This window comes from Esox lucius, chromosome 12 (genome assembly GCF_011004845.1).
Source record: "Esox lucius isolate fEsoLuc1 chromosome 12, fEsoLuc1.pri, whole genome shotgun sequence".
Classification (NCBI taxonomy): Eukaryota; Metazoa; Chordata; class Actinopteri; order Esociformes; family Esocidae; genus Esox; species Esox lucius.
The window spans coordinates 35420518-35434877 of record NC_047580.1 but is presented as its reverse complement, the minus strand read 5'-3'; the positions used below and the strand labels follow the sequence as shown (position 1 = coordinate 35434877).

The 14360-nt window shown below is 45.4% G+C and overlaps 1 protein-coding gene across 4 annotated transcripts in view; it reads right to left on the bottom strand.

Moving 5' to 3' along the window:
• plxnb3 (plexin B3) overlaps positions 1-13985 on the bottom strand; it is an 87201-nt gene extending 73216 nt beyond the window's left edge. For all 4 annotated transcript variants that reach the window (XM_034295939.1, XM_034295941.1, XM_034295940.1 and 1 more), the window contains exon 1: positions 13766-13985. The gene's annotated coding sequence lies outside the window, so the exon portion shown is untranslated. The remainder of the gene's footprint in view (positions 1-13765) is intronic.
• Between the last annotated feature and the right edge of the window lie 375 nt (positions 13986-14360).

The window sequence follows — 14360 nt, the reverse complement described above, 5'->3', positions numbered from 1 at the left end:
TACAGGTTCATATTCAGCTGGTCAAAACATCCACAATACAGGTTCATATTCAGCTGGTCAAAACATCCACAATACAGGTTCATATTCAGCTGGTCAAAACATCCACAATACAGGTTCATATTCAGCTGGTCAAAACACCCAGAATCCAGCTGTATTGCGGTAATTGGCCAGCCCTCTCCCTGATCCATAAGACAAGTCAACAGCAGATGTAACACAAAATGTTTCCTTCATTCTACTAATTCAGCCGACACTCCTTGCAGACAACCAGACAGATAATTGTTAGTGCACAATACATCCTGACATATTCAGCAGTGCTTTTTAAACAGCACCCTTAAAGACTAGTGCTCCACACAGTGTTCCACTTGGGACGCGGGCCGGTCATTAAGTCCACCCAGCAGACCTGTTTTAATGGTCAGTAAAGACGTAGCAGACAACTTCCTGCTGGCGTGTCTACCAGTTAATCTGACTCTGGATTAACACATAATCTGGAGGAGATTCAAACCCATAAGAGGCTACATTATGGTGACTTAATCCACACTTCTCCATTACAGAACACACACAAACTAACCACACCACAACACGCCACACACACCACAACCCCCCCCCCTCCCTCCCTCCCCCCAGAGGACTCCACACTCAGACAGGCCCAGGTCTGCCTAACAGAGGTGTTAACAAGACAATAGGGTACAAATGAGATGAATAATCCAGGATGGATCGGCCTGTGATTTCAGCGTGCTGAGATGTGAGGAGTCACACACTGAAACAGATTCCAGTGGCTTTGATACAGCTGCATAGAACAGGCACCAATTACACTGTCAATGGTGCCTCTAACACACATGATTAAAACCCCAAACACACACCTCTACCCGTCTCTGACACGACAAACAGCCTGTAATCAACAGGGCAAATCTTCCTCCCAGAGGCCGAATGGAGGGAGGGGAAACGGAGCTGAGGCAGAGAAAAGAGCGAGAGAAACAGAAATAGTGACAGAGAATGAGACAGACAAAGAGAGAGAGAGAGACAGCCAGAAAGATAGAGAGGAAAAATAAATCAGTATGAATTACAGTAGTTGTCTACATCCTTAGCAACAATCACCACGGTTACATCAAGAAGCCAGGAAGAGCCTGGTAGACCAGTAAAATAGTCCAGGATGTTGCTCAACACAACCGCTACCAGTACAAACAGAGAAGGGATGTAGTTCAACCCTCTGCCTGTCCTGGTCCTAGAACAAACAGATCAGGAACCAGGCTAAGGATGTTGTTCAACAATCTGCCAGCCCTGCTGCTACAACAAACAGATAAGGAACCAGGCTAAGGATGTTGTTCAAGACTGTCTGCCCTGCTCCTACAACAAACAGATATGGAACCAGGCAATGGATATGGTGGTTAAAAAAGGCCAATTTCCCCCACTGAAATGCAGTACAGAGAAAACAGAATCTGGCTCCTATCTTTTCTTAATTCCTCCCGTTCTCTTTCCTCATCTCCAAATTCAAGGTCTCACCCCTCTGACCCCTCCCCCTCTACAATGTGTGTTGAAGGAGAAGGAGAAAGTGTGAAAGGAGAAAGACTAGACAGAAGGAGCCAGGAGCAGGGTGGCGATGGGGGGAGAGGGGGTGAATAGAGGGCTGCCTTTAGAAAAGGGGGTGTCATTCAGCCTTTTCTGTGGATCCCTCATTCCTTTTAGTCCCTGCGAAGAGCTTTGTAAACACTGTCTGTCCCAAGTGGCAGCCTATCCCCTACACAGTGGCCAACTTCTGAGTACAGTCCCAGTGCACCCTGGTTGGAGTAGTGAACCACCTAGGGAATAGGGGGCCATTTGGGACGGACGTAACGAACTGCAGTCTTCCTGTCAATGAAAGTCAGTTAAAGTTGAGGGACAAAACCGGCTGACAAATTGGCAGAGCAGCCCGTCAGCGCTGACCTCTGGCTCCAGTTAATGGGATAAGAACACAAATGACATTAACTGGATTATACACACAGCCTGGCTCGCACGGACAAGGGGGTTGTGTCCAAAATGACACCCTGTTCCCCTGCCAGTAAGCATCCAGCCTGGGAGTCACGGGGTCCGGAGAGGAAGAGGAGGGAGAGACTGGTGTTGAAGGTACTGAGTGCATCCCAGCCATGGCGAAGCGTTAATGCGAGGGCTATACACTCGCCTCCGTACCTCTCGCCACTCTGCCATTTAGCATTGGTCCTTATCTTTTATCTATACTGTTGGTCTTTCTCTAGGGCAAAAATATTTCAACAAGTATATACAGTGGGGAGAACAAGTATGACGGTCAATCTCCCTCAGTCTGGGGCTCCATGCAAGATCTCACCTCGTGGGGCATCAATGATCATGAGGAAAGTGAGGGATCAGTCCAGAACTACACGGCAGGACCTGGTCAATGACCTGAAGAGAGCTGGGACCACAGTCTCAAAGAAAACCATTGGTAACACACTACACCGTCATGGATTAAAATCCTGCAGCGCACGCAAGGTCCCCCTGCTCAAGCCAGCGCATGTCCAGGCCCGTCTGAAGTTTGCCAATGACCATCTGGATGATCCAGAGGAGGAATGGGAGAAGGTCATGTGGTTTGATGAGACAAAAATTTAGCTTTTTGGTCTAAACTCCACTCGCCGTGTTTGGAGGAAGAAGAAGGATGAGTACAACCCCAAGAACACCATCCCGACCGTGAAGCATGGTGGTGGAAACATCATTCTTTAGGGATGCTTTTCTGCAAAGGGGACAGGACGACTGCACCGTATTGAGGGGAGGATGGATGGGGCCATGTATCACAAGATCTTGGCCAACAACCTCCTTCCCTCAGTAAGAGCATTGAAGATGGGTCATGGCTGGGTCTTCCAGCATGACCACGACCCGAAACACACAGCCAGGGCAACTAAGGAGTGGCTCCGTAAGAAGCATCTCAAAGTCCTGGAGTGGCCTAGCCAGTTTCCAGACCTGAACCCAGTAGAACATCTTTGGAGGGAGCTGAAAGTCCGTATTGCACAGCGACAGCCCGAAACCTGAAGGATCTGGAGAAGTTCTGTATGGAGGAGTGGGCCAAAATCCCTGCTGCATTGTGTACAAACCTGGTCAAGAACTACAGGAAACGTATGATCTCTGTAATTGCAAACAAAGGTGTTCTGCTTTTTTGATGTATCAAATACTTATGTCATGCAATAAAAAGCAAATTAATTACTTAAAAATCCTCCAATAGGATTTTCTTAGATTCCATCACTCACAGTTGAATAAAAATTACAGACTTTTACATGCTTTGTAAGTGGGAAAACCTGCAAAATCAGCAGTGTATCAAATACTTCTCCCCACTGTATTTTCAAACTCAACATAGATAGGGATAGTCATTGTAAATTAAGCTGCAGAGTTTGTAAATGTGAAAGTGCCCAGCATCTAACAGTCATCAACCTGTTATTCTGTTAATGTGAAAATGCCCAGCATCTAACAGTCATCAACCTGTTATTCTGTTAATGTGAAAATGCCCAGCATCTAACTGGAAGAGAACAGCATAGCGAAAACACAGCTGGTTCACCTGTTTCTGTACACCTGGCACAGAGCCACATTCAGCTCATAACTGGTTTCTTCATCTTTCTGTTGGCTGAAAACAGGACACCCACACCCCGGTCTGTCTTTGCCTTTCTCTGTCTACCTGTCTCTCTAAGTATTTTAAACCCAAACTAAAATGGGATTTAGAAGGTTTATATAGGTAAAAATGCTTAAAAACTAAATGAACAAATGTTCTGCTCATTTTTACCTATGGTGTCTATAATCACAGATTATACCACTTTAGTATTTGAACCATCTAATCATAAATGTATGGACACTGATAAAAAGCCCTTGTACATCAAGTAAGGGTGAAACTCCGTTAGCATGGAACTGCTCAGTATTTAACTGAAAGAGCGCCAACTGGACAGCCGAGCAAGACAGGAAAGAGACAGCACAGGAAAGAGACGTGAAAGGAAGTGGATTCACCGCCCTGGAACCCCACTCCTGTAAAGAAGTTTGAACAGGACTGGGAACGTTTTACACTATCCATGCCCTGAATTGAGAAGACAGAACAAAACATTTTACCACCACAAAGATAAAGACAGACAAATATAAAGAGAGGCAGAGAGAAAGAAAGAGAAAAGGGGAAAGAGGAATAGAGAGAAGAGAAAGACAGGAAGAGAGAGAGGAAAGAGTGGGTGGACGGGCAACAACAAAAAGAAAAGAGAGAATTGAGAAACAGTAAAAGAGAGTGAGAAGTGTGTGTGGGGGGGCGGGGGGGGCTTGCATGCATGCATTTGGGTGCTCTGAACAGTGTCAGACTCCACAGAGAGCCATGCTGGTGTGGGGTATGAGGGCGTATGTATAGCGATCTGGTCTGTGTCCCCCAGGACAGCGCCTACAGGCACAGCAAACAACAGCTGGGGGAAAAAACTAGAGTCCTGCATAAACATGTAGGCCAGGATCAGCTCTGTCGTCCAAACATTGGGCTGGGTCCTACCTCATCTTCTTATTTATTCATTTGACATTCAGCAGGATGAAATTTGTTTGCATCAGCGAACATATGAATAGAATGTATTTCTACTTCTGTGGAAGAACATCCTGTAGACAACAGGTTTCTATGTTTTTGTAACTTTCCAGTGTATCAAGGTCATTCATTGTTTCCACAAGGATTTTTTCTTTGTAGCAAAGGCAGTGTGTTCGTGTGTGTGTGTGGGTTTGTGTGTGTTTCCTGCCTGTTGTGTTTTTCATTCTGGTTCATGTTTATTCTTATAGATGATTTAATATTTTTAAGAGGTGTGAAGATTTGGGGATATTGCTGTTCATAACAACCTGAAATGTGATTGAACAGTTTAAATAGCTAAAAGCTGAGTTGCAGTAACACAACTGGAAGAACCACACTGTTTTTCCTCACTCCGTTTAGCAGCAGAACCTGTCGGTCCCCAGAACAATGGCAATATCCAGGTCCGTGATACATGATTAAATGTAAGAAATGTGCAACATATTAATAAAGATCAATGTGGCTCGCGATCAATAGTTTAATGTTGCTTGGTTTGATCAGCCTGTATAATAGTGACTTAATGTTGTCGTTGCACATACACTCCCAAACTGACAATAGTTGTAGTACTGACATGGAGCCACAACATGGGAGCATCCTACAGTATTACTATTATACAGAACATGGACTCTTGGTCTTGGGAGAGGAGTCAGGAGATCAGTGGGCGGAGATGGTTACCATGACACTTCATTTAAAAGCCACTACGAAAGATCTGTCTGTCAGATGACAAACACCTGTGGTTACCTCCATTTGTTAACTGAGCTGGCAGTAGATCTGTGAAGACACAATGTCACTTTCTCAAGCCTTTATGAAATGCGGGTGTTATTTAAGCACATAATGTGGGAATTGGATTCCTAATGTCAAGATGTGGAAAACTATTGACATTGTACGAACTGTGAAAATCTTAACATATCACACAGAATGGATGTTGTAGGAAAAAATGGGTGTTGTTTAAAAAAAATAATTTAATTACATTATAAAAATGTTAAATAGAGCTTCTTTAATAGAACCAGACATTACGGTTTCTGCCGGCTCCATTATCTCTGTGCCGTTTGGTATTTGAAAGACAACATTTCATGAGTCTGAAAACTGCTAGCCACAGGCTAGGCTAATTTCCCACCCTGGATAAAACACGTTAAATTTAAGAAGACTACCATTTGAAGGAAGCCTCGCCCGGGCTGTGCAGTAAGTGTCTGGCTGTGGTAATGCATGTGTTTAATGTTGACTAAGTGAAACACATCATGAGCCAGGATAACGTATCGTAACCGGGCTAATGCAGCGCGGCGTCTGAGCTACCACAGCTTCCGCGGTCCTGCGGGCCCGGTCACACACAGAAAGTGTCTGGGCACACAAGCTGAAGTACACAGCACACAAAACATGGCATATTTTCACAGTTTACCGTCAGAGCAGCCACACAGGAGGGAGGACGTCTCAACAACACGACATGAGGGCTCACATCCAGTTGTTCTGGCTCCCGTAAAAAGGCAGCACTCTCCCGCAAAACATCTCCATTGAAAAAAAATATAATAACGAGCCAAAGTCATTTTTCTGTTAAGCAGCTTAACAATAAGTTCTGTACGGGCCTTTCAATCTCAAGGACAGCTTTTTACAAGCAGACCTAAACCAAGCCAAGGAAAACACCAAATCAACAAGCCAAGCCACGGCAGCCAACTGTTCAACCAACCACACATCTACAGTGGCTCTGATATTGCCATCAAAAACAGCAGACCTATTGTGTATAATATGAGATCAACCAACATACAAGCACAATATACAAGTTATTCCATTTCATGGTTTTATCTCCAACAGCCGGACCTTGCGCTGGTGCCGCGGAGATAGAATGTCAGGTCATTGAAGTCGGTGACTGGCCAAGATCCAGCAACATCTCACATCAACCTGCTGTACTGGAATAGTAACAATCTCATTTTAATCTCCAATAGGAGTGCTGCGCATGGAACTGGCGAGATAAAATGGACGTAATTGTATGACTGATCGGTTTAATTCGTTTTATTTGACAGAGCGTTAGGGCCGTTTGTAACACTGTAATGTTGGATCACGTCGGGGGGCTTAAGTAGCTGATTTAACCCAAATGAGTTCCTGTAGATTGCAGCACTCTGTAATCCGCTAGTGTGTGTGTGTGTGTGTGTGTGTGTGTGGGGTTGGGGCGGGGGGTATCTGGGGTCCCCAGATGGACCAAAGGGGATTGGGAAGACCACCACTACAGCGACAGACATTGATTGGTTGACAGTCACCCAAAGTGAATCCCTCCCAAACACCCTGACAGAGCAGAAAATGAAAGGCAGGGACCCCCTGTGGACCAGAGCACATTATACCAGAATATAACAATCAGCAGCAAAACCCCAACACACATTAACATCCATCTCCACCAGGTTGGAGGGGTTTGTTAGGATTAACTCTGTGTCCCATTGTTTGAATTGAAGACAAAAAGAGAAAGGGAGACAGACATTCATGAAGAGACAAGATAGAGAGAGAAATATAGATATAGAGATATGGAGAGATAGACAGAGATAGACAGAGATAGGGAGGGGAAAAGATACTGGGGGAGAACAAGATACAGAGATAACGAAAAATGTAGAGAACGAAAATTGGAGGCAGAGTTATGTGGAGGGAGATATGGAGGGAGGGAGAGAGATGGAGAGAGATATGGAGAGAGGGAGAGAGATATGGAGAGAGGGAGAGAGATATGGAGAGAGATATGGAGAGAGGGAGAGAGATGGAGAGAGATATGGAAAGAGGGAGAGAGATATGGAGAGAGGGAGAGAGATGGAGAGAGATATGGTGAGAGGGAGAGAGATGGAGAGAGATATGGAGAGAGGGAGAGAGATGGAGAGAGATATGGAGAGAGGGAGAGAGATGGAGAGAGATATGGAGAGAGGGAGAGAGATGGAGAGAGATATGGAGAGAGGGAGAGAGATATGGAGAGAGGGAGAGAGATGGAGAGAGTTATGGAGAGAGGGAGAGAGAGATGGAGAGAGTTATGGAGAGAGGGAGAGAGATATGGAGAGAGGGAGAGAGGGAGAGAGATATGGAGGGAGGGAGAGAGATATGGAGGGAGGGAGAGAGATGGAGAGAGATATGGAGAGAGGGAGGGAGGGAGATGTAGAGATTTTAAGAGCTGGAGACAGATATGGAGTGAGAAATGTGCAGGAGATGGCGTCAGAGGGAGCTCTCTTCATTAGCGGCGTCTCCTCGGTAATACAGCCGAGGTTGTTTGGAGAGTCAGATCAGATGAGATGAGCCTGGCAGACCCCCCAGGGGAAACTGTGCATGATACATCAAAAAAATGCCCCATACATATTTAATGACACCTTGAGCACATCAACACTGAAGTTCCCTCTGTCTTTATGTGGCGGGGGGAGGGGGGGGCGATCTGACAAGTGAGGGGGGTGGGGGCAGCACAGCAGTTGGCACGATCAAGGGCTTCTCTCCCCCCCCAACACACACACACGCACGTACACGCCCATGAATACACACACACATGCACACACACACACACACACACTCAGACACACACGCACCCACACACACGCACGTGCACACGAACACTCAGACACACACACACACACACACACGCATGCACGCCAAGCCAAGCTCAGACACACTCAGGCTGAGCTGCCACCGCTTTTGACAGAATCCGGTATCTGAGCTGTGAGTGTAAAGAGTGTGTTTGTGTCTAAGCTGTGTGTGTGTGTGTCTCCCCCTCTCTCTCTCTCTGAAGGCAGCATGGTTTCCTGGTGTTGCTTTAAGCCTCTGGGAGGGATAAGCCCTGGCCTGGGGGGGGTCTAGCTGAGGAGACCCCTCTGTTGTCCTCATCGGGGTGCCAACCCCCCCACACACACAAAGAGAGCTTCTCATCCATCCACTCAGCCTGAACCACAGATACGCCGGTCCTGCCGAGCAGAGGTCATGTTGTATCAAACACGTGGACAGTCTGGTCAGCCTGGAGGCTAGCAGATACTGGGTTCATTATTACTGACCTGTCGGATGATGTCAAGAATGGCTGGGAATGGCTGGGAATGGGTGGATGATGTCTAGTAAGGCTAGGAATGGATGGATGAGGTCCAGTATGGGAATGGATGGATGATGTTTAGTTGGGAGAGGATTATTACTAGTCTGGCTGGTAATGGATGGATAATGTAGAGTATGGTCCTCACAGCATGATTCTACAGTTAATATCAAACATATTCACCTTCTGTGGACTCCTTTACCGGTGTTGCGTTACCAAGTGTGATTCAATGGATTTTACTGTGCTTTTTACAGGTTTCCTAAAGGCAGCTAACACTGACAAATCAAGACATTGACTCCTGTATCTCTTTAAGCCTGGTCAAGTCAATAACTACAGGTGCAGTGCAGTGAGAATTACTCGTACCAGGAGAGAGAATGCAGTGAGAATCACCCGTACCAGGAGTGACAATGCAGTGAGAATCACCCGTACCAGGAGAGAGAATGCAGTGAGAATCACCCGTACCAGGAGAGAGAATGCAGTGAGAATCACCCATACCAGGAGAGAGAATGCAGTGAGAATCACCCGTACCAGGAGTGAGAATGCAGTGAGAATTACCGTACCAGGAGTGAGAATGCAGTGAGAATTACCCGTACCAGGAGTGAGAATGCAGTGAGAATTACCCGTACCAGGAGTGAGAATGCAGTGAGAATCACCCATACCAGGAGAGAGAATGCAGTGAGAATCACCCGTACCAGGAAAGAGAATGCAGTGAAAATCACCCCTATCAGGAGTGAGAATACAGTGAGAATCACACGTACCAGGAATGTACCCTAGCACGGTTCTCTATCAGCACATCACCCAGCAATGCATGGTGGACCAAACACTGTCCTCAACCCCCAGCAGACAGACAGGGGTTTCGGGAGAGACTGCAGACAGACAGGGGCATGGGGAGAGACAGCAGACAGACAGACAGGGGCATGGGGAGAGACAGCAGACAGACAGGGGCCTGGGGAGAGACAGCAGACATGGCCCCAGCAGCTAACAGGACCACCAGGGAATACCTCCTGTCTTTGATCATCTGGAGGAATGATCGCTTCATTGAAAATCAAAGGACATCCAGAGAATCAAAACACCTACACCACAAACCACTTCATGGGGCTCAGGTAGAGGAGATATGGGCAACTGGGTATGGAGTCAGAAAAAGTCTTAAAGTAGCAGCATATTGACACCTAGGATCAGGTCTCCCCCGTCCATATGTTTATCATCACAGAGACCTCAACCAGGCCAGAGTCAGCCTAAAACCGCTACTCTGAGGTACTTTGTGTATTCAGGACTGGAGCTGGAACAGTTTATGACAACGTTAAGTGAGAAGCAAGCTGCTGCCGGCAAGACAGACACTCCAATTCCGGAGCTCACATCCTGGCAACGATCCCTAGGAACCCGTTCCTCTTGCGTGCTGTGAAGTACGAGGATCATTTGAAGGTGTTGATTTGTTTCACTACAGCATTCATAACAATGTAAATGAATGGAGGGACAGCTGGCTGCACAGACTGCTGAGAGACAAGCAAAGCAATGTCTTTAATCAGCTTCTGCATTTGATGCAATGTGGAAGGATAACAATTTCCAAATGCCCTTTTAAAATCCTTCATAAGAAGGTTAAAAGAGGCTAAAATGACATCTGTCAACAACAATAAAAAGCTTCAAAAAAGTAGAACCGGGTCTGATTTCAGACATTATCCCTGTCTGGTGAAAACATCACAACTACATTTAGCTGACATTCCTTTTTGTTTTACAAGCAGCAGCTCTTCTCAAAGTACTCTGAAAATGTTATAACGGCAGCACCAAGAAATGTTATTCCTGATAGCTTTTAACGTTTTGAAATTGCATATTCAGTTGAGAGTAAAGAACGGGTGTCCATGTGACACTGTACAGAGCAGGAATCCCAGAGACAGACACTCAACACCATGGTCAAACGGTATTCAGATTCAATGTCTGCTGGCACTGATATCACTCTGGAGATCTTCATGCATAGATCTATCATAGGTCCCCATAGTCCCCACCACTCCTCCCGCTCTCTCCCTAACCACCCCTCCCCCTCACAGTCTTAACCTCTGACACACCCAAACAGGCTGAACCAGTGGAGTAGGTCCATGATCTATTTGCATAGTAACCAACAGGAGAGAAAGACAAGTCGTTTTTGCAAGTCATGAATCGAGGATCTGCATCCAAAATGGCACCCTACAGGCAGGAAGTAGTACAGTATAAGTACTAGGGTGTGATTGGACCTACAGGCCTTCCATGTCAATGAGATTTACTGTCCCACATCAATGGGATGAATTTACTGGCCCATGTCAATGGGACGAATATACTGGGCCACGTCAATGGGAGGAATATACTGGGCCACGTCAATGGGACGGATATACTGGGCCAATGTCAATGGGACGGATATACTGGGCCAATGTCAATGGGACGGATATACTGGGCCAATGTCAATGGGACGAATATACTGGCCCATGTCAATGGGACGAATATACTGGCCCATGTCAATGGGACAAATATACTGACCCATGTCAATGGGACGATTATACTGGGCCACGTCAATGGGAGGAATATACTGGGCCACGTCAATGGGACGGATATACTGGGCCAATGTCAATGGGACGGATATACTGGGCCAATGTCAATGGGACGAATATACTGGGCCACGTCAATGGGACGAATATACTGGCCCATGTCAATGGGACGAATATACTGGCCCATGTCAATGGGACGAATATACTGGCCCATGTCAATGGGACGAATATACTGGCCAACGTCAATGGGACGAATATACTGGCCCATGTCAATGGGATCAATATACTGGCCCATGTCAATGGGATGAATATACTGGCCCATGTCAATGGGACGAATATACTGGGCCATGTCAATGGGACGAATATACTGGGCCACGTCAATGGGACGGATATACTGGGCCAATGTCAATGGGACGGATATACTGGGCCAATGTCAATGGGACGGATATACTGGGCCAATGTCAATGGGACGAATATACTGGCCCATGTCAATGGGACGAATATACTGGGCCATGTCAGGCCTTCTGTAAACAGCACTTTGAAGACAAGCGTAAGTGGCTCTATAATCTACAGCTTTCAGTAAATAAGCTTGTCACTGGTTATGGGTATTGTTTCCTGATCCTCTGGGTTAACCAAGAACAAGGGTGTGTGTGTGTGTGTGTGTGTTTGCAGTGTGTGCTGGTTTTGGTTTAACAGATCGAATTATGACCAGAGGACCTCACAAGGATAGTTAAACAAGAACAATCTGCCCATATTTCTAGGCTCCAATAAAATATTCCAATGTTGTGATATCACTGTAACAACGTTACTGTAGGTCTGATGTCACTAAGTTGTGATACCACTGTAACAATGTTACCGTATATCTAAAATGTTGTGAAACCGCTGTAACAATGTTACCGTATATCTAACATGTTGTGATACCACTGTAACAATGTTACCATATATCTAACATGTTGTGATACCGCTGTAACAATGTTACCATATATCTAACATGTTGTGATACCTCTGTAACAATGTTACTGTATATCTAACACGTTGTGATACAGCTGTAACAATGTTACCGTATATCTAACACGTTGTGATACCACTGTAACAATGTTACCATATATCTAACATGTTGTGATACCGCCGTAACAATGTTACCGTATATCTAACATGTTGTGATACCGCCGTAACAATGTTACCGTATATCTAACATGTTGTGATACCGCCGTAACAATGTTACCGTATATCTAACATGTTGTGATACCGCCGTAACAATACTAGTCTTCAGAAATAACTTCATCATAGCGGTACTGATCCTGTGCCTGGAGGATGCGTGCGTGCGTGTGTGCGTGCGAGATAGTGAGTGGTGAAGGCTGCTAGGAAGTAGGCTAGATTAGATTAGAGATTAATAACACGAACACAGTAATGAAGACTGCAGCCAGGCTGGGAAATCCAATAATCCAGGGGGTATGAAGTGCAGTTGGAAGGAGAGGAGGGGTATATAACAATTCATTGTCATGCATATATTTTTTTTGCATAATATCTTAACGCTTACTGCGTAGGTGTCTTACTGCCTAGGTGTCTTACTGCGTTGGTGTGCCATGTCACAAGAATTTCACTGCCCAGGACGACACTATGTTATTCCATGCATTTGACAAATAAAAGCCTTTGACTTTGACTTAGGAGCTACAGTGTGTAAGACAGAGACAGTGGGTCAGACAGTGTTCAGGTGCGGCCAGGATACAGGACACTCGCTGAATAGGGGGGACATGAATAATCCTGGTCAATGTGAAAGACACCCACTGCCACGGAACAGGCAGCCTGAACACAGGAATGCGAGAGGGAGAGACAGCATGGAGCCGTGAGCAGGTCCCGAGGACGGAGGCCAACGTCAACCACAATATGTATTTTCTGTCCATAAATCTAGATCTGTTGACAGTGAAGACATCAGCTAAAACGTGAATCATCGCATGGGAATGTGAGTGGGCATTTGCATAACAAACACACACACAAACACAGTCTGTAAATTAGTAGTAAAATCAGCAAACATATTGCTGGTTAGAGGAACGTGATACATTTCAGATTATTATAATAATAAAATAGTGTGTGTGTGTATATCAAACAAATATAGCAATGTTATTATTGTGTATACCAATATATTATTGTGTGGCTACCTAAGGCACCTCCCCGTTTATAGATGGTAACCGCGGTACAGACACTGACAGGTGGGCAAAAGTCAATAAAGAAAATAACACGGGTGCCACTCACCAAAGCAAGCTTTGAACTTCTTGGCCATATCCCATACCCACGAACGATTAGTTACAGATAGTTCGTATAACAACACATCAGATGTTAATATATCTTATTATTTAAGCTGAGATGTTTGAAGAGCACGGGGAGTTGAAAACACCTCGAGCGTCCCGAGGTGCGTGGAAGAATGCGAAGTATTTCGTGTGCGGCATAGCAGAGCGGCAAGTGCCGACATAGGAGTCAACTAAGTTTGCAAAATAGTACCAAAGTAACATTTCTAAAGGACAATATGATTAATTTGACAGTTTTAAATCACTTTGTTGGTGACATCAACAGCTATGCTACAGGTATAGCTAACATTAGCACAACCAACTAACGAAAACTCGCAACAATTTCCCAAAGCCAGACAGGTTGACAAACAGCTAACCTATACAGAAAGCGACATACCTCTCGTATTTGGTCGTTGCGTTTAGTTTATCCACCGCTTGCAGAAATAAAACGCATTCACAAAGATTATCCTTGTAGTATTTACATTGGATGAATGACCGACAAAGGGTCGAGTCGACCCCCGCCCACAAAACCGCGTAACTCCGTAGATTGCAGTTCTTTTCGCTGCCGGACTGGAGCGTGTCTGGAAAAGTCCTTTCGGTTGAGTGGCGACCGCTTGGAAAACCAGTCAAGCACCCACAATGCAACACGTGAAAAGTACAGGATAAATGGAGCGTAAAAAAGTCACACTTCAAAGGGAGTGGTAATGGGAGCGAGTGTGCGGATTAGGCAAAAGGAAGTGGGGACAGAATACGGCTTTTATCGGGTTTGTGAGGAAAACAAATAACATACAACTGATGGAATACACTGAAACCATTTCTCAAAATCAGAACTATGCCTAAACATCTAGATTTACACAATTTGACAGTTTCCTACCCTAATTATGAAAGACAATCAGTTTTGTTTCTTTGGTTTGACGCATGTCTGTATGTGCACATGTATGTGCACATATATGTGCTGTGAGAATTGGTCAATCACCTTAGATATTAATATA